The sequence below is a fragment of the Mastigoproctus giganteus genome, chromosome 5 (genome assembly GCF_048544385.1).
Source record: "Mastigoproctus giganteus isolate SK-2022 chromosome 5, ASM4854438v1, whole genome shotgun sequence".
NCBI lineage: Eukaryota > Metazoa > Arthropoda > Arachnida > Uropygi > Thelyphonidae > Mastigoproctus > Mastigoproctus giganteus.
The window spans coordinates 84,597,056-84,620,521 of record NC_143579.1 but is presented as its reverse complement, the minus strand read 5'-3'; positions in this window follow the sequence as shown (position 1 = coordinate 84,620,521).

The following is a 23,466-nucleotide window of genomic DNA, read 5'->3' as shown; positions in this document are numbered from 1 at the left end:
CTAAACTTAAGGTTTAGATATTATTGCCTAAATTATCAGTTATAGTTGTTAATAATAATAAGTTGATACTGATAATCTAAATTATCAGTTGTTATTAAGCATGAGAAACATATTCGAATTCATTCGATGGTCTTAGAAAAACATATTCAGGAATTTTTTTTCGTTTATTATTTACTTGGCTATAAGATCATAATCATGAGGTTTAATTCTGCGCATCCGTGGTTTTTCTCACAAAGAGGCAAACAAACTTGGAACACCATTTAAAGACACTAACACGAAGTAAGGAGTGATGGTAACGGAAGTTATAATGGTACATTTGCTAAAGATTCATTAATTTATATTGACTTTTACTCCAATGATTACTACGAATTAATTTATGCCTATATGAACCAATAATAATTTAAATAATAATAATAATAAGGGCGCGATAGCCCAGTGGTTACGGCTTCGGCCCACCAACCATCGAACTGAGGTCAAGTTCCGCCTCAGCGAGAAGCAGAATCACGAAAGTCACTTCATCTGATCTACCTCACAAAAGTCGAAGATAGAGCTGTGGCGAAACTTGCACCACCTGTTGCCGCTCTTAATAACTAACACCAACACCACAATCAAGCTGAAGCTGAAGAGGTCTACCCCATAGCCGGATGAAGATGCCGATAGAACGTTGAACATACTGCATTGAAGTAACGCAGGATAAAGTCACTTAATGTTCAGGCCTTAGGCAGAGGGGTTACTTCGAAAAGTTGGCAATAGTCTAACGGGAAATACAGTGAAGCAAGTGGCGCCGTTCCCCATACGGTTACCATAAGGAAAGGGCAAACCATCCAGCCCAACAAACTGCAATTACTTCGAGCGCAATTCCATCCCACGCACCCAGTAGCAGTATCCCTTACTGGATGGAAAACCCATAAGGAGAAGAAAGAGATATAATATGAAGAGATATAGAGATACAATATGAAGATATAGTTGCAATATCGCACCCATAAGAACTTGTATAATAAGAATAATGGAGATCTTTGTTGAAGCGGTAATACTTCACGAGAATGAAAAAAAATAATAAAAAAATAAACTTTGTTATAAATAAATAAATATTCATTTATTGCAAATACAGCAAGCCCATCACAGCACATGGCTATGGGCAGGTAAAAATACAACGGGAATAACATAAAATAATCGAGTATATGTACATAGCAGATTTTATATAGATATTAACAATGCCTAGGAATTTTAGTTATGAATTTAAAAAAAATTGCAGAACAGTTATGAATTTTAAAAAATTGCAGAACAGAACATTTGGCTTTCAGTTGCAATTACTGGGTTGGATTATTTTTCTTCATTTTATCGGAGATCTGACTCCTGTAGGCTTCAGAGTTGATTAACTTGTTGCAATCAATGTTGTGATGATTTATGAGGTGAAGAGGTGCATTGGGGAACATTCTGTCCATTTGTTTGAGCCTGGAGAGGTTGGATTTGAATTGCTGATTTCTTGAATTTTCCCTGTTGGGGATAGCTATTATATTGGCTAAGTTTGGTGAATCGCATGCAGAGGTGATTAACTTTGCAAGAAGGATGACTCCAGACTCGTTGATCATCTGTTGCAGAGGCTTTGTTTTTAGGTTTTTATAAAGCTGTTGCCTGGATATTGTATGGGGAAAACGAAGCTTACTATTGAGCCATCTAAGAACCCAATATTCTAGGGCAAGGAATTTCTTGACGGTTACTTGAGGAGCACCAGACAAGATTTCGGAAGCATAGGACAGAATGGGAAAGATGCATCTTTGAACATGCTTAATGACTATACAGGGTGTCTCAAAAATATTGGTACAAACGTTTAGGGGAGGTAGGTAACATCTAAAGGAATGTGAATCGCATAGGAACCCATAACCGGAAACGTCACGGGAAAGTAGTAGCAGAGGCACAAGAAGCAGAAATGACATAAGACAGTAATTACTGGCAACATTTATTTGACAAAATATTAACAATGGATTACGAGATGGATGCGTTTCATGATGTTACAACAGATGCTCGAAGGTTCCACCATGAGACGCGATGCATGCGTGACACCGACGCAGCATGGATTAGGGGAAAAGGGTCGAACACACCTGGAGTTTTTTTGACAGTAGCAGCAGCGCAGACGAGTCTCGCGACGAGATCCATTTCTGTCTCCACAGGCGATTTATACACGATAGATTTGAGGTCCCCCCACAGAAAGAAATCAAGGCTCGATAAATCAGGTGAGCGTGGGGGCCAGGCAACGGGTCCACCATCTAAAGGAATTTCTTGACGATTAAGAAGACGATTCCAATCGCATAGGAATCCGATTATGGATTCCTATGCGATTCACATTCCTTTAGATGTTACCTATCTCGCCTAAACGTTTGTACCAATATTTTTGAGACACCCTGTATAAGTAATTTAGAAATTTGTAATAATGCTGTAAGGAATAAAAAAAAAGTTATCTTAATAATAAATGAATTTTGTAAATTTTATGACTGTTAAAGAAAAGTCTTTCGTTTTAACTGAAAATGCTAAATACCATTAGCTTTTTGTAGGAAACGTCTAATGATAACTTGGAAATGCTGTAGAGGGATGTCTTCAACCAAGGTAAAAAACAAAAAGGTTGGTGATAATATTAAGTCTAATTTAAAGGAAAAAACTTTATCTTATGATAAACAAAGTTTGAAAGAGAGCCACAATTGTAAAATGACTGAATATGTCGGAGCAGTCTGAGCATGTGAAATTACTGTCCAAATGAGTTAAATGAACATCAATAAGTTTAATGATAATTAAAAATTATAAAGTGTGGAAAATAAAGGCTTATGTGACGAGAATTTAATGATAGTACAGGGGAACGATATTATCCTGTGAGGGAGAGTTAATAAATGCGATCGAAAGTGACATAAAATACATTCACGTGATGTATCCAATATAACAGGATCGCAAAGCATTTGAAACAAAAATGACTTCAATATTGGGCCATTCGATGAAATTGAACGAGCGGATAAGACTTCTTTCCTGTAGGTTTTATTGGTGCAAAAGTTGTTCAAGTCGGTGTCGGGGTGCTTCGAGGAGAGCATCAGGGTTGACCGAAGTTCTGGCAGGGGTATTCGCCAGTAATGCGAATCCCAAATGACGGCGTTGAGATTTGTTCTGTGACCATCTTAGCTGGGGCTACCAGTCGATGTACTTCAATAATATCAGGCAGTCGCTGCATCGCCATTGAAATGACTAAAGTTGTAGTTTTGTCTTGTGGTGGGTGACAAGCTTTTCCGTTAGCCCATTTAAGGAGCCAGAATTCTACAGCGAGGATTGGCTTCTTCGTTGTAGTAGCTGCTGATGCCCACACTTCAGCGGCATAGAGGAGTTGGAGGATAAATTACTTTCCTAATGAATTTCTTAATTATTTGAGGATCCTTAACAGCTTAACATAGATTAATTTCTGTTTGGCTGCCCATGGAAAAGAGGCTGCTCTGGACCTGAGCTTGTCTATATGAGCATGAAACCCAAGTTTTGGTTCAAATACTATTCCCAAATCTACATTGGTAGGAGTGGCAGCCATTACAATTCCATGGAGTGTTAGGGCTATTGCTGTAGCGGTTGATTTGAGGGAAATTATGAGCATTTGTTATTAACAGAATTGCGAATTTTACAAAATCAAGCTGTCAGTAAATTTGATAATATCAAAGCATTAAATGTTTTATACTCTGAATGATTCCCGGAAAATTTATCCCTGTTGGAAAATTCAGTACGTATATGGTGTTTCTTTTGTCATTAAAAAAATAGTAGACGCATTATTAAGACCTCGAATTCTATAAAATTGCTTTTAATGAAAATCGTCTCTCTACAATACTTTTCGCAGAAACTCGGAGACGTTGTCAAATAAGTTTTTTTACTGATGATTATCTTTCAACGAGAGGCGATAGAAATACGACGGGTGATAGGAATTTAGAAAGAGGAGTGATTGCTTTATCTAGGGATAATTGTGAGAGATGCTGAAGGTGTACAGCTATTACCGAAGGTAACAAATTATAAAATAAGTATAATACACTGCTCGACAATATTGTGAACAATGTCGCCGATGGCGAATATTTGATATAATAGGCATCTTGGCATGCACATTCCGAGTATCAAAGAGAAATCGATCTACCACCATACAGAGCCGCATGCTTATTAAATCACGTGTTGCGGACACATCACTTCATTCCCGTTTTTTGATTTGCTGAGTGGGATAGCCACATCTCCAGTACTCAGGATGGCAAGTCATCGTCGTTTAGATGATTATTTGAGATGGTGGATCGTTGGACGACTTGAAGCCGTCAATCGCAAGTGGAGGGCCACAGCAGCAACCTCAAGAGAGGTTGCTGCTGTGGCTACAGGTGAAAACATTTCCAACTGGACTGTTAAGAAGGCACAATTCAAGTGGACTATATTCAAGGAAGCAAGTGGGTGGTTTGTATTTCATTAACTCCAAACCACCACAGAGCACGTCAAAACTGGTGCCATGAACTGGTGCCAGTATGCTTTCTCGCTTCACCCGCAAAGACTGGGGTCTTAAGGGACGTCTACCTTCTTTATTCAGCTGTTCTTTTACCGATCGTAACATTCGGTGCTGCCATATGGTTCTATCATTTGTCCATCATCAGCACCAGGAACCTAATCCTACAGATACAACGGTTGATGTTATTATGACTCAGACATGTAGAACTACTCAACAGCAGCACAAGTATTGACAGGCTATATCCCCTTTGACCTCCAAACTGCCTTCACCGGGCTTTCCTATGCTATCGGAAAGAACAAAGAAGCTGGATTCCTCGTGATAAAAACTATTGTCGATGCAGATCCAAAACAAGAACTCCGATGTACTTGGCAGGAACTTGTCTCCCTCTGGCAAATACGTTGGGATGATTCCACCAAAGTCAGTACTACCAAGCTCTGTCTAACAAACAACGACTTGCTGATTCTTCCCTAATGTACATACTGCATTTTTTCAAACAGAATTTTCCATCTTTGTAGAAATGGATAATTAAAAAAGCGACTTCAGGACTTTGGGCTTAAAAATGATGCCCATTGTGAATGCGGAGAGCTGGAGGACTGGTACCACGTAATGCACTCCTGTAACATCTACTTGGACTTATGTAATCAACTTTTACTGGATCTAAATTTAACCACACACTGTTAGAATCAAAAGAAGCGTTTTTAGCTTTTAGCAAGTATGCCTCTGCAGTCTTCCAGAGGTGCTGGTATCATCTCTCCACGTCTTATCCTAGAAATGAGACATCTAGACCAGACGTTCCTGAAACCACTCTGCGTCTCCTCGCACCTGCTTTTCCTGCATCACCAACCACAATCAGAACTGAATGAACACCCAACTGGACATCCTCCTCGTAGGAATGACGGCACTGATCTGAAAGCACCATCATACTTACTTCTTCCAGCTAACCAGGGAATACCATGGTGGGATTGGAAGCCCCCTTCTAACCGTCGTCATCTGCTCTGCTCTGTTGCATCACCCTGATCATTTCATCAGGCAAGTCTCCAGCACCAGTGAATCAACTCCTCCATAGTCAAGTTCAACCGATACCCTCCAACTTCTGAGATGACTCCTCACAGCAGGCGAGAAGTCATCTGGGAAGTTGGAATCTGGAAAATCATCTTCTACTTATGCTGTTGCACTTTCCTTTCCCACCCCACGACCTTCTCTAGGGACATCCCCATCTTTCACTAAGCATTTTCTTCTCCTCTGTTTTTGCCTTGGGGTGCCTTCTGTTCTGCTGCCTCTGTATGCTTTCCGTGCTTTCATCATTTCTGTAAAATGACCCTTTTTGGCTTCTTTCAATCTTGTTATTGCAAGAGTGCAGGCAGCCCGACAGGCGTTTTTCTACTGTCCCTAGTTCGACTCCCCGTACTGTGGATGGATGCTGCGAGGTCCTTTCTTGGTGATCGTGCGTCTCGGTGCACTACCCAAACCGACTGGCTTTACACACACACACACACACACACACACACACACACACACACACACACACACACACACACACACACACACACACACACACACACACACACACACACTCTCACTCTCACTCTCTCTCTCTCTCTACTTCTGCACGAGCCTTCGTGGTAGCACAGTTGGTAGAATCGCCGTCTTCCCCACATTGGGTGGAAAAGACCTGAGTTCGACTCTCAGCGATAAGGAATTTTAATGTGGCTGAGTTAGTCGGTCTCAGGCTATGGTAGTGTGTTTTTCTCCCAAAAACTCGTCTTTTTCGTTCATCAAACAGAAAATCGACCACAGAACACATGAAATTTACAGACAGTACGTACGGAGTAATATTGTCTTAGTTGATGATCTCCTAAAACCCTACCACAATAATAACAACAACTTCTGCACGACTGAATACGATTTTGATTTAAATTAACTCATTATGATGACATCAAAGGTTGTGTTTAACTGAACGCACATCTATTGACTGCTTGCGACGCCATCTTTAATCGATGTGCCTGTACATATTTCACTTTCCTGTGCCTTTTCATTTTGGATATATAGAAAATAATCTGGGTGGTCCAACTTAATAATCACCATGCACTTTCCTCTAATAACGAATTGTTAACTATTTTAAATATTATTGATAATCTATAATAATTCCGCTAGCGTGATATCTATGAAAGACTTGTTTGAAATAAAGCCGATATTTTAGATATTGGTACAGAAGAAAGGAGAACATAAGTGTGTCGTCGGTTGTTTTGAGAATTCCGTCTTCGAGTTTTGGTTTACAGTTTTGTATGATCAGGCCGACATTATGTATGGCGACTTGACTATCGAGACGGCACTGAAATGTGCTTTAATAAATCTTTGAATATCGACAGCAACATCTTGTGTTGGAGACAAGAATGAATCAGAAGCAAGTTATTGAAGAGGATTAGTAATTGCAAACATGGCGATAAAATTATAACGAACCTTGAATGAGTTTGAACACATCAATGTGGACAAAAACCTGTGTACGAGTCGCAGGCAAAAATAATTTTTCTTATGCTGAAATGGCGACAAAGAGGGAAAGGTATTCAAAAAGAAAATGAAGTTATCTGATATTATTATTGATAGTGTGACTAGAGATAATGCAACGAATATTCGTCTTTTAATAATAACAAAATTTTAAACGAAATCGACTTGGTGATGAGGAATTCAAAAAAGATAAACTCATTGGATCGATCTGGTCTCATGAGCTTCATCTTGTTTTGAAATACAGAAATATTTGAGAGTGAATTAGCATCTCTTGCAAAAATTAGATTATTTTTGAATTTGTGAAAATTTAAGCTTGAAATAAGAGAATCGTATTTCTTTATTGGAAATTATCGTATTTCTATTTTATTGGACACTGAGTTGGCTTTCTGTTATCAGCACCTACCTAACCTGTTGTGGGTCCCCCTTTTGTCCGTAATACAGCACATACACGTCCTGGCATGGACTCTACAAGGCTTTGCAGATTATCCTGTGGTAGTGCTACCCATTTGTTTCACAATGTGACCAGTAATGCCCGGGCATTGTCAGGTGGATGATCGTAGCATCGAATGTCTATTACAAGTAAATCCAAACATGCTCAGTTGGGTTGAGATCGTGAGTGGCGGCCATGGAAGGAAGAAGAATTCATTGTCCCGAAACCAGCAACCTTCAGGGCTTTGTGGCATGGCGAGTTGTCTTGTCGGTATATGTTGTCGTTCTATGGCTACACTGTAATCATGAATGGGTGTACTTAGTTAGCAGCGATAAAAAGATTGGCGTTCTCATCTAGCCGTTGATTAACGGTGATCAGAGGACCCGGGGCATGCCGTGAAAACAGTTCTGAAAGCATAACGCTACCGCTTAGAGGCCACTGAACACCAACAGCACATCCAGGTGTCATGGCCTCATGTTGCTCTTTCCAAATACGGAGAGGCAGAGTTGGAAACGGGATTCATCATGCCAGGTGGCAGGTTTCCATGTTGGTGGTCCAGTGTTGCTGCTGAAGTGCCCACAAAGCAGTTTCTTGTGTCTCGTAGTGAATATGAGAGCTACATTGGCAGCCGTCGACTGCGATAGCCTATACAAGCTAATATCCAGTGTATAGTCCGCGTGGATATTGGTTTTCCTCTTCCTACGTTGTACTTGGCGGTTGGCCGAGCCACTGTGCTGTGTTACGAGAAGAGACACACGACGCTCCTCACAGGCGTTGACCACACTTGGCGATGACCGTGAGGCACGTTCAACGTTCGTGTACCACGTGTGTGATATTTAACTGGTTGTTCGACCGCTATTGTGCCAGTCATGGTGGACTCGTGACACCATAGAACGGGGGTAGTTGTATGTATTTGTTTAGGGCGGCACCTGGAATGTTAGTTGATCTCCGCCTCGTTTCATTTTTAAGATACAGGACTCTGTACAAATGGCCAGAAATTAACTGTCTGTTTGGCTACCCAGAATCACCAGGTCGGAAACGCGCCACCACGGGAAGGTAGACCAGGGTCTACCAGTCAGGAGCAGTAGAAGACAGGGACGCCAAGAGCCCAACAAAGTTCGAGCCAAAGATTCTAGCCAAAAATTGTTAAAAAAAAGTATCTTAACAACTATACAAAAATTAAATACTATACACAAGATTAACCTCAACAGATTGAGGTAAACAGATGTATCATCTGTTGAGGTTTCAAAGTAAACAGAGCAAGTAATCTCGTTAAATTTTAAAAATTAACATAAATATCAGAAATTAAAGGTTATATACAAGATCAAAGATTAAGGATAATAATCCCCAACAAAAAAAAAAAAAAAAAACCCTAGTAGGCCATTACCATTCAATCGACAAAACTTTACACAAGCATTTTATCCCAGAAGTAGGCACAAACCTTATAAACAGCTTAGGTTAAATGTGACATTCAGTAAGTCCTGCAGTCATCAGTAACAAAGTCACAGTCAGTTAACAGCCAGCCGAGCAATTTCAGGAGCACAGGAATTTTCATAGTTCAATTGAGTTGTAGTTGTAGGACACTTGTAGAGTTGCAAAAAAAAAAAAAAAAAAAAAAAAACCCACAGTACAAGTCCAAAATTGCAGATCTTGTTGAGAAAATGGACGTCATTGTAGTGAAAGTGAAGAGTCTTGAGCTGAATTTGAAACATTCGCAGGTGCAATCATTGCAGAAAGAATTGCCAGCCTTTTATTGCAGGCTGCTTAGCAAAATCCTGAAGGGCGCAGTAACCGGTGGCATTTGATACAAAATTAGGTTCCAATCCTGATGAAAAAAAACAAAAAAAACTAAATTATGATATTAGGGTCCCCTGTGAATTATTACATCTACCCATATATTTATTTTTTCTGTAAATTGAGTGTGTTCTCTGGTCGATTTGCCTATTTTCTGGACGAAGAAAACCCCAGTTTCTGGGGGAAAAAACCTTGCTATCTACGCCTGAGACCGACTAATTCAGCCACGGAGTGAAAAAAGCCCACTAAAGTTCCTCACGTCATAGACGGGATTCGAACCCCGGTCTTTTCCACCCGGCGTGGAGGGAACGGTGACGTACCACTGTGCTACCGCGAAGAAAATCCTGACGAAAAGTTGGAAATTGCATTCTGCAGAGTTACTCGAAATTCATTGTATGAGGGACAACACGTGCTGCCAATCTTCCACACCGCCGCAATGACAGAGTTCCGTAAGAGACAAACGAAATTTAAACAGTTTCTTATTTTAATGATCCATGTCCTGATAACAAATGGAAGGTAAACGAGTCAAGACTAAACCAGATTGTAGATGTTTTATCCATAAGAGTGTCAACTTCAGGAAAAAACTTACGTGTTACACTGCCCAGTGTTGTGCCATCCCACCTACACTGCCACAAATTGATCAACTCTTGCTAAATTCTTTGTCGTTCAGCTTTTAACATCGACTTGAGTGTTAATATAAACTCCAAGGATCTGAGTGGGAATCTGACGTTTCAGCGATAACATAAGGCTCTGAAAATTACACAGAGATCGAGTGGTAACGTCCCAGCTAAAACCTGCAAAGCAGATGTTGAAACTGTTCGACAAGTCTTCAAAATACAAAGTAACATTGTACGCTGGATTGACATCAATTTTGATTGAAATTGTACAGTCCGCACCTTATGGAACGAAGCGCCAGCAGCATAGGCAGCCATAGGGAGAAACACAGAGTTATAGTAAATTCTTAAAGATCTTCTAGAAAGACCTCGCTTAGTTCTAGAAACTCTGACAAGAGCGCCGGTGAAATTTCTGATCATAATTCGCAGATTGGATAAATGAGGAAGAAAATTATTTGACCTGCTGTCAATAGTTATTCCCAAAAGTTTAATTTCCTTTATTAGAGGTATTTGTGTATTGTTAATTTAGAGCCATTTTTGTCTTGGTAGAACTAATTTTTAACTTATTTTCAACTATCCATTGTTGAAGATCAGATAAAACTTTCTCAGTAGATATTTCAATTGAAGATCTTGAACTGCCACTAACAAGGACTGTCAAATGATCCGCATATGCGATGATCTTCACGTTGTCAAAGGTTCGGGTAATCCAACCTTGCAAAACAAAGTTCTAGAAAAGTGGTCCCAAAATGAAGCCTCGAGGACACCCTCGAAAGACCTGACGCAAAATTTGTCTGTACTTAGATCTGACGGTGATGAATCTGTTAGAAAAATAGCCCTTAATTAGAAGATAAAGGGAACATTCGGCATGACGCAAACGTTCGAGGGCACTTTCCCACCAAAGAGAATCAAAAGCTCCCCCGAAATCAATAAAGATAGCAAGAGTATGTGGCTGTTGTCAAGATACTAGCACCTGAGCGTCTTGCTCCACAATCATTCCACGTTCGAAGTCGGAAAGATCTCTACGCCGACCCACTCCTCCTTGGAAACACTCAAAAACTGATCGGAACGTGTGCAAACGGCTGATATAAGTATCAGCCGTTCGTGACTTTGAACCTTCACCAGCGTCACAAACCATTCCATTCCTAAGCAAGGGAGTGTTGCTAATGCAAAGCTAACTCAGTGTAAATAATGTTAATGTGATTTTTATCCTCAATATTTGGTTAATGAGTGTGCTAATTATGAAATTTTCTCTCCAAATGCAACACATGGAACTAGAAAATAAGCGGAAGAGAAATTAGCAATTAAAGAATGTTAATGAGCACTAAAAGAACAAAATATTGTTAATAGGGTTCAAGATGAAAGTGGTCGATGTACCAAAATACCGATCAATCGGATGATGAAACTAATCACATATTATGATATTTTTTAAAAAATGTTCAGAGTATTTATTATTGGCTTGAAGATACTAAATTAATTTTTTCGTCTAATTATAATTATAAGTTACTCCTTTAGTTTAGAAAATAATAGTCCCAAATGAATGAAAATGTTAAGAATGTAAATTTAATTTATAAAATGAAATTAAAATTTCCTTCACTTACTTCTGTTTATGGAGATGATAAAAGATGAGTCGTTTGTCTGAAGTGATTTGTTTTTGTCTTGATAGAATCCATAAAAAAGGAGGGGAAGACTATTTATAGGAAGAGTCTCTTGATAAAAAATACTCATTCATTCCTGTAGTTCGGGGTAAATTTTTATGATTTTTAAGTTTAAGCAATCTTTTAATTGCTTTTTCATTTATTACTGCGTATTCATCCCCATCTCTGAAAAAGCAAGGTGTAACGCCGGTGCTCACCATCATTTCCTATTTTTAGAAACTCTGTGCAGTTTGACTTGTATCTCCTTCTGTCAGCTCTAGTAGTATTACAATTTCTCGCGATTTATGCTTACTCCACGTCTCTAACTCCTACTAAAATCTTGCCAGAAGCATCTGTAGCTGCCTTCAGGCAACAATTTACTATGAGATTCCACCTTATCATATCGTAAATTTTGTTCTAAGGCCGATTCGTGTATATGCAGGATAAAAAGCTACTCGTTATGCAAAGCTGTGCGTTCGTGTCACATTGCTGGTGCTTCTTTCTGCTTTCCCCAGAATTCAGTTCGAAGGGCGCCTGATGGAAATTGATCGATGACCACCTTGTACATCCCATTGCGATGGTTGTAACTTTTTAATTTTCTTCTACATCCCTTGATACCTTGCGCACTTAAGTGTATAGCTTAATCATTAAGGTTAACAGCGCCAAATAGCTGTGCTTTGATATTTCGTTGCTAAACAGAAGTACTTGCCAGGGAAAATTCTAGAAAAATTGCGCATTATTACAACGCAAGGACGTAGTATTAATTGAGAGATAATTGGAATGGAAGAAAATTCTCTCATTACAAAACTGACACACAGTAGTGGGGATTTAATGCGGCAACTCTTTTTTCATATTTTAAAACTTTCAGACGGTTGTCACAAGGTATCAGTATGTTGTTTTTGTTTGCCCATTTCTCTATGGAAGTCCTGAATAACTAGGAGAAGAAAGCAATGCAACCTCGGTCGAGGCCGATCAACTCTGCCACCATTCGGAAAACTTCAAGAAAAGTCTTCTTGGAATGATGTATTTTCCAACTAAAGTTCCTTTTCTACTCCAATACAGTTCCCCAGGAGTGAGCGGAATACTTCTTCATTGTAACTGCTTATGAGAGCTAACTAACAACGGGCCATTCAATTTTTGTGGGAATATACAGATTTAGTTTTGCAACAGAGACCACCATCATGAATGACCAGACGTTGCCTTATGAACTCTGAATTCCATATTAAGATCAAAATATGAAAATGTACCTTTCTTTCTCAGACGGAACTGTTTTTTTTTCTAATAAGGAGTTTGTTTTTTAGGCTATATTATTTATAACATAACTCGGAGTGGATTGTCAATTTTTTTATGAAAGAACTTTTATATAAATTTATTGGGGATTTATTTGGATTTAAGTCTACATCGGCAGATGGACGTTAGTGTCGATTGTTCTCTACCATTTTTTATATTCCAAATGTAAAACTTACCACTGAAACTTGCTGGAATTGCGTTCATTTCCAAGACAATTAACCAAAATCGTAATTTGGAATATTAAAACAATAGATGATTTGCAAAAAAATGGGTTCATTATTTCGTACAGTTCATGTTCCCTCTAGCTCCATTGTTCCACAAAGACGACATCAGAGATGGCTAACTATGTTGTTGCAGTAAGTGCCCTGCATCTGCAGGCTTTTGTTTTCGTCAGTTAATTTTTTTTATTACTTCAAAGATCTGTGAAGATTTTCTTTACTAATGAGGTCATAGCACCACAGTGTTCTGCCCGTATATCATTAACCTGCTTTAGTATTTTATATATTTGCAATGAAGGGAAAGTCTCAGTATTTTGAATCGAATATTAAGCCAGAATGCGTATTGAGGAAAAAATGGTTTTGATTCGTGTAATTATTTAGTGAGAAAGCATATTTAGACACAAAAAATTAGGATTAAACAGAAAAACAATGATTTAAATCTAAATAAATTTCATAACTACGCGCAAAAAAAGTCTAAAATTTTAAGAACCGAATAAAATAAAAATATTTTATAAAAGTATTTTGTAGTGTATAAATATTTGCAGGGTATAAATGTTTTATACACTACAAATATTGAAATTTTATAAGATATTTTACTGAAAAAGTGTTTCTTTTTAATCACTTGGCGTGGGAATCAAAAATACCATTGAGAGCAGAGCGGTGAAATCCGAAGTATCAACATCTTCTCCTTTCCTTTTTCATTCCAGTCCCCTCCATCCCCTTAGGAAGTGTAATGGCTAGAGGAAGGCTAATTGCTATTTTCTGAGAGAGTTGTAAGACTGCCTTTTTCTCTCCTAAGGTATTTCAAATCCTTTAAAAATATCTGAAGGTGCCGTTTCAAAGAGCCACAAAATTACCCTCGGTTATTAAATCTTGGCGAAACTGACCACAGGAGAATTTTCTGGAGTCGGATTTTCTAATTAATACAGTTAATTAGCAGTTCCTCAAATACTGATTACATCGCTCAGTTTAATTATTTAATGGATTATTAATTAAATTCCAAGGCCAAATTATAGTGGATTACCTTTCAAATATATTCATGTCAAAATAAACTTCCCACAAAGAGATACCGAAGAAAAGAAAACAAAAAATCATTTTTGGTGTCATTGCGCATGGGCCTTCTGAGGTTAAAAAGAAATGTTCTCGTCGGCTCTTTATTTTCTTAGATACTGTTAAGAGAATTTTAAGTGGATGAATGTATAAAAGATAGATTCCATATGCAGTGGTTAGCGTGTGTACTCTCCGGATTACTGAATGGTAGAGTCTGGTTCCTTCTCTATTCACTATTGAGAAATTTTTATAGATTCACAATTCATCGCTCGAACACACGCATTTGCATGACTGTTAGAAGATATTTTCTTAATTTATCTGTAATTTTTCCTGTAGATATCCCGTAGTGCAATGCGTTTCAGGACAACCATTTTCAGTAGGTGTTGTGCCAATCATATAATTATGTTATTTTAATTTCGACATCTGCTGTTTCTTTGTCTGCTCGCTTTCTCTAATGAGTGCGCAAATAGACCGAGTAGGAAGATATTTTAAATTCAAAGGAACGAATGAGATGAAGGACAATTTTGCTAATGAAGTTCCATTCATATCCTCAAACGTGTAGCGCGATGTGAATTCAAATCAGGAGCGTCAAAGTATCTCATAAAAAGAAGCTACTTATGCCTTTCAAATACGGAGAGCACGTGCGTGCATTCTCATTAAGGATAAAACGCTCATGAACGAAATAAATAGTTTTTCTGCTGTGATCATTAAGGGTAATTGTTCCCCCCTTCCAGTATTTCTTTTTGTAAACAATGCCCCAAGGCTGTGACGTCAGAAAAAGCATAATGTCAAGAAATTGCTCTTTCAGTTTTGTTACCACTTTGATCCGCTTTAAAGCATGGAGGCGATGTTTTCTATTTTCCTCCAAAATACATTTATGGTTAGCTAGGGACATTGCTATTGCTACTGTTATGCAAATGAATTCATTGTGTATTAACAAAAAGATATAAAAATGCTATAAGTAATGAATATAAGATGGAACCGAAGGATGAAAGAACATGAAGAACCAAGAGTAAGAAAGTGAGATAAAAGTAGTAATTTCAGTTTTGAATTGCCTTAGTTCAAGGTAATAAAATTATTAAGGTATTTCAGGCGATTATTTGAAGGTCAAAGTCGCCATTCCCCGTCCATTCCAAACAGGAGGTTGATGCTCCACAAGCCACTAAACTCTAGTAAATATGTGGGAGAAAATTAAGGTAACCAAACCTTGTTACTAATCTGGATTACCGAAGCATATGAAGATAATCAGTACGTGGCGCTTCCAGGGGCATCCACACCACTATAGCAGAAAGCACGAGCTAAAGAGACTGAAGAAGGGTTTAATGACAAAATTCACGATCTTTCTGGCCATTAAATTTAAAACTTATTTTTGAAAACCAATTAATGGCTCGCTTATAAACACAGTTAATGGCAATTTATACTAGTTCGCGAAGCATTTACGACTCTGGCTATCTTAAGAGAAATCTTATTATGTCTGGCTGAAAAGTTAAGGCGATCACAAATCATAGTGGTGCATTGGGTAAGAGAAATGAACTTCCAAGTTTTAGTAAAATCTTTGGTGATGAAGTAACCATGTCTGAGTTGGCTTTGATAATACTCCTCCTGTTTTGTGCATAACAATGAATTGTATTAAATTTCTGGGACTTTATTACATACTTGGTATTATTTTATAAATATAACGATTAGCTGATTGCTGACAAGGTGACTATTATTGCAACTTGATATCTAGGACGGAAACGTCAAGAAAAAACGTAAACAAAAATAATCGATGAATGATTGAACATAATTCGAAGAAATAATGGATCTTATATATAATTCTATTTTCTGTTTATCTTTATAGAAATCTTTCTTATTAAGGAATTAAGAAATTTTAATTAATATGAAACACATTGCAGTAATTTCTTTTACCTAAATATAATTAAACAAAAAACAGAGTGAGTTTTCAAAATACACCTTTGAGATGTTTATACACTGGCGTGCAAAACCTGAGGACTAACACTATTTCTAAAGGTTACAACTACAAAAACTTTACTTAAGGTACTCTTTACTGATGAGAGTAAATTCAATCTCAGCAGTGATTCTGGACATCAGCTAATCTGGAGAGAGGTTGGCACACGGTATCACCCCGCAAACATCACTGAAAGAGATCGATGGTGGTCGAGGTGTTCTCGTCTGGGGAGGCGTTATCTTGGATGGACGCACAGAACTCTAGATACTGGAAAGCGGTACTGTAAGCGGTGCACGCTACTGTACTGAGGTAACCCCTCCCCACGTGCGTCTCTTCCGAGATGCCATTGGCCACGAATTGGTGTTTATGGATGATAAAGCATACCCCATCTCATTACAGCTGTTGATATGCTTTTGGGAAGTGAGGACATTGTTCGCATGGATTGGCCTGCCCGTTTTATTCCGATCTAAATCCCATGGAACACATATGGGACGTTCTGGGAAGACGCCTAGCGGTACGTCCACACCCACCAGAAAATGTTCACCAGCTGAAGATGGCGCTGACAGAGGAATGGACGATATTACCGCAAGAACTTATCAACAACATTGTTCTAAGTATCGACAGGCGGTGAAAGCCTGCATCGACATTAGGGGTGGCCATATCTCCTACTGAGGACCACCTCTTCCCTTTGTTCCATCTTTGGCAGTGATGCATTTGTATCATGGAAGCCAGTGCTATGTTGCCATTTTTGAATAAAGTCCCTCTGTACCGTTTTGTTTCCGTTGTTGTCTCCTTCATCATTTCTGTACCTCACATGGTTCCTCGGGCATGCTTTTCCATATCTAGGCCACTCCTATGAGATGTTACAGGTGAAAATCTGACTGGTCCTTAAATTTTGCACACCAGTGTATAATCCTAATAATTAACAACGTATGGAATAATTATTATTAGTGTGAATTTGCCAATAAACAATGCTCTTGGAAACTTTGCACAAATTAAGATATAAAATTATAGACAGCATATACCGAATTCAGCCTGCGGATATTCTACAAGAGGGGTTGAAACTTTACCCAGGCAGCAAAACGATTGTGAGGACACTAAGGTACATAACGTTCTGTTCATGGTTCATTTTGAACCATGAATAGAACATCGTGTAGTTCCGTCAGGCAAAGCCAACAGCCGTGTGGAAGCTTTTGATGCGGTTCTCCAAGAATTCTATAGGATGACGTCACTGTGAGTCATGCACTATTTTTCTCCCCTTCATCGTAATGCATAGCTTCTTCCCTAAGAGATGCTTTTCAGAATCCCAAAAGCGGTGGGAGGAACAGTAGCCTACGGTAGTTTGCTTCTGGCCAATTTTCACATTCGCAGCAATCATATGAAGATGTTTTGCTCTTGAGAAAATATGCTTCTTGTCCCACAAGATCACAACGCTTCCTCTGTACAACTTTGAAACAGTTCTTCTGCACATCATATTAGGCAGCACCTAACTGTAATCTTGCTTTTAGGAAGTGACTTGAACAACGTCTCTCTCTTTCAAAAGATAGGTTTGTTTGGCTTTATTTTGTTTCCGTCCTGCACTTCTTTGCATACACTTAAAAAAGAGACTCCTTTTGTAAAAGAATTGGATAGTGATTCCCTGTCATACATACCTAGGTACAAGGACGGCAGCCAACGTAAACCACAATGCAAGGGACTCTTTGGAATGGTATTTGCACATCCACTCTAGCCATCCCTCCCCACGCCGTAGCGAATATGGTCAAATTTGAATCATCCTCATTATATACCGCAGTAACTAGTTGATATATACAGCTGAAAATATAAACCGACCTTTACCGAAGATAAATGTAACGTTGATGGGGATAATTATTCTAATCATAGATTTTTGCACGAAATTATTTATCCATAGTAATTCTGATGATGGAGATGAGAGATTTTACACAAAACATAGTTAACCGCAGTACCAAGTTGGCGGTGAACACTAAATCTAAATCAAAAGGGATCGTTTTCGACGACAACTAAATCTCATTTTCAATTCTGCACAAGATGGCGTCAATATGTCTGTCTCATTAACGCAACGAAGAAAATAATCCACGCGAAAAGGGGGCGCATTTTAATTAGGGCGGATCAATATTTGTGCGTGTAAAACCAAACAGCCGAAATTAAAACGAATGACTTTTACGAAAAGGAAAAGAATGCTTCCATCCAAGACGTTCCAAATACGTGCAAACTTTACTTTCTGATAGTGAATGGTGTCGCTGCCATATGTTCCTTTTTGTTAGAATTTCGTAGATTGAAGTTTGCTGTTCGTCTTCGATAGTTTTCATTCTCTAAATTGTAATGATTATGAAATGATCAGAAGTTTGTTTAAGATGTTTATTGGCAACAGACCGAGATAGTATGACGCATTCTTAGCCCCTGCTGGCCGATAAAGTTTAACAAGAATTAATAGCTTTCAGGATGGCCGTTTCGAATGACGATTCTGACATCAAATTAAAAAGTCCTCATTTAATCGTACCATTATACTGGATTTTTCTGTTTGAAAATAATTTCGCAATATCAGACCCACCTTATTTTTTCCCAGTGAGTTATTTCAGATTTTTTTATCCCGCATAACATATATATAAGTTAAGTGATAATAGAGAGATAAAAACAATGACAGTTCCCCCAGCATACGAGATGATTTTAGTAAAAAATTGGAAGAATTTGTATAAGAATGTTATCTCATACAAATTCTTCCAAATTTTTACTGAAATCTGGAACTTGTGACTGGAATCTGTAACGTCATATGATAGTTCTCACTTATAACCACCTATTATTGCATAATTGCTCGGGATTACCTTGTCCATATTTTTGTGGAAGTTCTACTGCTTTGCCTCCTATTTGCTCTCACTTATTTTAATATTTTTAAATTTAATTTTCTTCCACAAGTGGGGGCAAGTATAGAAACGCAGTTTTTGATACATGATCAGGTGTAGTCCCCTGAAGAAATACCTGATTATGTATCCATATTTAATTATTTTCAGCTAGCACCAGATTTTAATTTTGTAATTTTTCATCTCCCTTTCTTGGACTTTTAACCAAAGTATCCCACCTTTATCTCATGCTTGCTATTACTTCATATATAAATGTAATAATTTTTGCTTTACAGCTTCCTTCTCTCTAATTGGTTATCCAATTCAGCCTATAATTTTTTGTTTAATTCATTATATCATATAGGATATTCACATTCTTTCACTCTTTCTCACGCCTTCAATATCATCAATTTCTTCTATCCTTCTCCTATTAGTTTTGGCATTTTGTGTAATTTACGACTCCATCTTCGCACTTTTCAATAGATTTATTACTTCTACCTCATATATATGGATTTTTTTTAGACTGAAACATTTCAAACTTCGCGTTTTAGAAGTATTACAAATTCGGAAACATTTCTGAATACGTTAGGTTTTTAAGCATCGCGTTACATTTCAAATGCGTTCCATTATCAAATATAGTGGCTCAGGGTTTTAAAAACTGTGTTGCACTAAAGAAATATTTGCCAAAATTTCACGCGTGATGTTCTCATGTGGACAGGAGTGATGTGGGATTTGAGTAACGGAGGGAGAGGGGGGGGGACAATTGCACAAAAATGCATTAGCATATCGACATAAAGTTTGGTAAAAAGGCCCATAGCATATTCTAAATAAATACTAAAATTTTGAAAAGGATCGGAATTTCTTTTCCAAATTCATAGCAGTGTTTCTCTGTGTGTGGGGGAAAGAAACCAGGCGCCACGAAATGAGAATTCTGTCTGAAACCTTTTTAGGAGTCAACAGAACTTACGCTGAAAATTTGGTATCGAGTCGACTGCATCTTTTATATATTCACATTGGCAGTTATGAAAAGCCGAACTGTGCTGAAAAATTCCCTACGACCAAAAGAACACATACTGAAAATATGGTGCCGAGTTAACTTTTCCTTATCGTTTAATGCCCGAGCATCAAAGAATACTTTCATTTATATTACATACAGATAACTTGAGATATCTATGAAAAAAAATCCGATTTCTATAATTCCCATTTTATTATAATTTGAGATAGCTCGTTAAGTCTTTCTGAAAGAGCGAATCGTCTTTCGCTGTGAATCCAGTTGTTATATACGGACTAAGACATTGTGAAGCTAGTGGCGGACAAAAAAACTGCATCACCTTAAAAAGAGTAACATTTGTAGTGAAACGTATAAGATATTGTTTGATTACAGTCATTTTGTTTGCCGAAAAGCAAAGGTATTGCGTCAGATAACGCTTCTATTGCATCAGACAGTAATTGCAAGGTATTGCATCAGCCTTTTCTATAAATACGGCGTTGGAAGGGTATGCACGCTCATTAGTATCCGGTTTTGCGGAGGTAAGTATGGCTCCATATGTTCAGTTGACACCAAGAAAAAAAAAAGTGTAGCTGTTGCTCTGTCCCAGGAAGGGCTTTCTACGGGTGCTATCGCTGATAAAATAGGCTGCCACCAGTCAAAAGTATCCCGGGTGCTGAAATTAAAGCGTGAAATCGGTGATGTGAAGAGAAGATCTGGATCAGGCCGTAACAGAATGACTACGCCTTCCCAAGATCGGATCGATATTTGAAACGGCTATGCCTTCGTAATTGCCGTGCTAGTGCTCCTGATCTAAAACTGGATTTTGAGATGGCCTCTGGTGTTGAAACAAGTGCACGAACTATCCAAAGATGACTTCGTCATGTGGTCTTGCATGCTTATCGGCCCAAGATGAAGTCTTTGTTGACCCAACAAATGAGAAAGAAAAGAAGGGACTTGCTTGGGCTAAAACGCATGTTTCATGGACAAAAGCGCAATGGGACACCGTCATCTTTTCTGACGAATCGAAATTCAACCTGCATGTGGACATGTGTTGTGTCTTACGCAAGTCGGCCCCTAAACGTTAATTTATCTCCGCCATGGTTCTCTGTGATGATATACAAGACTATACTATGGCCATAAATGTGTAGTCTTATGTTTGCGTAGTGTGTGTGTGTTGTTGTGCTGTTTCTGGCCGCTTTGCTACTAGGAAGCAACGATCACCAGGAAGGTTGCTTCCCAGTACCCGTCCATGCCACGAGGAGGCGGGCCCAACTATACACGTACTAAACTAAATGTAATAATTCCAGCACCCATAGGAATAAGCGCAAGTCTTATGGGTGCAGCAGTCTCCTTTAATCACGTACGGTGGTGAATACCACAAAGAATCCCGCATCAACTGTAGAAAGTGTAATAGCAATGGATGCCAGCAGTTCCCGTACCCAAGGAAGCCCAAATCTTGGGTACAAGCAGTTTAAAATCCCGTCTCTAATAAACTGGAGACCAGCGAATCCTGACCCCTAAGGGACTAACAAAATAAAGAAAATTTAATGGAAAAAATATTATTACGTTACAAAAATAAATAATAAATAAAAAAAATTAAATAAAATAACGAAAAAAATATATAAAAGATAATAATATAATAATAATAAATTAATTAGATAAATAAGTTAAAATAATTAGGTAAAATAATAATTATTATTAAAAAAAAAGTAGCTTTGTTGAGTATAGAAGTCAACTCAGCAATCCACGTCGTCTGTTGAAAACCTGTGTGACAAATTCCTGTAGAGCTGAGAAGGTATTTTGTTCAATAAGATATCTTTCATTTCCAGGAGAGAAATTATGCACTGTACTAGATAATGTTTGTCTTAAATCTTGGTAAACTGGGCAGAAGAATAAGACATGACTCCAGTCTTCAGACGCGCCGCAGAAACAGGTATCTGTTGTAGATAGATTGAATTGAAGAAGACGAGCGTTCAAAGAACCGTGACCAGTTAGAATGTATGATGTAACAAGGCTTGGGTAGAACCAAAACTGATTACTTTTTAAGGTAGTGAATTTAACATTAGGTATAAATCATCTGGTCACTGCTCCTTTGGTCGAGGAATTCCATCTCACTTGCCATCTTTTATGAAGCTCAGTCCAATATTTCGCTTTTTCATTATTTGAATCGGCAGTGGGATCATAGGTCAAATCGGAAAAAGTTAGAGAATGTCCTTTACGAATATAGTAAACAAAGCCTTTGTACGTAAGATACAGATCCAGAGGTAACAAGCGTGCAATGGCTTGCAAAGATGCAATTGAAACTGTTCTACAAGTTCTCAGAAGGGCTATCAAGAAGGTCCGTTGGACATTGTCTAGTTTGGTTTGAACTGCAATAAGTTTGGTTCTGTGAAACCATATGCTGGCTGCATAGAGGTCGCCGTAGCCTAGTGGTCAGGCGCGCGGGTGCATAAGTACACGTGCCTTGAGTGACCGGGGTTCAAGCCCGTGACTGCTGAATACGGTGCTGTTTCTTGTATTCTGTCTATCTCGTGAACTCCTCTGATCATTTGGTTGTCCCGGAGTATAAACAGAAAATTTATTTATTTATTTATATGTAAAGATTGGAATAAAACACTGTGTAGTATAGAATTCTGAGGGTTCCCTTTTTTAAACCTCGGTCTTTCCGAGAGATTTTGAATAATATGGCCGTAAAAGTTTTCACTTTTTTGGAAAGATTCTGGATGTGTGGTAAGAATGACAAATTTTCATCAAAAATAATACCAAGATGCTTATGAGTGGTAACAAGTGGCACAGATGCTCCATTAAACTTGACAACCGGAGGTCTATTATGGTCTAGTTTTTCGTGAAATATCATCATCTTGGTTGTAGATGGTGACACTCTTAATTTATTTTTCAGAGTCCAATCCAGCAAGTTATCGAGTACAGAGTTAGCGCATTGTTCCAATTTGGATCTGGAGTTACCATGTACTAAGATGGAGAGATCGTCGGCAAAGGTAATCATTTGCACATCGACCGTATTGGAGAGAAAAGACAGCCAATCATCAAGGACGAGGTTCCACCCAAGAGGGCCAAGAATGGAACCCTGGGGATACCCTCGAGAAACAGCTTTGGATACCGACTGATGTTTGCTTTGGACGTAGACAGTACGTTCAGCAAAGTAACTTTTGAACAAAAGGAAGAGATGTCTAGAACAACGAGCGATTCTAAGGCGCCGTAAGACACTCTCCCACCAAACATTTTCGATGGCGCCTTCAAAATCAATAAAAACTGTCAGTGCATATTTGTAAGTAGAGCTATCAATTAACTTTTTCTATTCAAAAAGCGCATCTTCACAACTACAACCAGGCTTAAATCCATACTGAAGAGAGGAAGATAGATTACTTTCCCAAAGAAGTTGATTACATCTGTATGCCATGAGCTTTTCTAGTAACTTGCCTAAGTGGGATAATAAAGCGATAGGCCTGTATGATTTAGGATCAATTGGTGGTTTACCTGGTTTCGGGATTATTCTAATGAGAGCAGACTTCCAAATAACAGGGAAATTCCCAGCTTGTTGAAGAGTTTCAAAAGATGGTTTGGTCTAATAGAGAAGAATCTTTTTATGAAAATGGATTCCAGTAGATCAGTTCCTGGGCA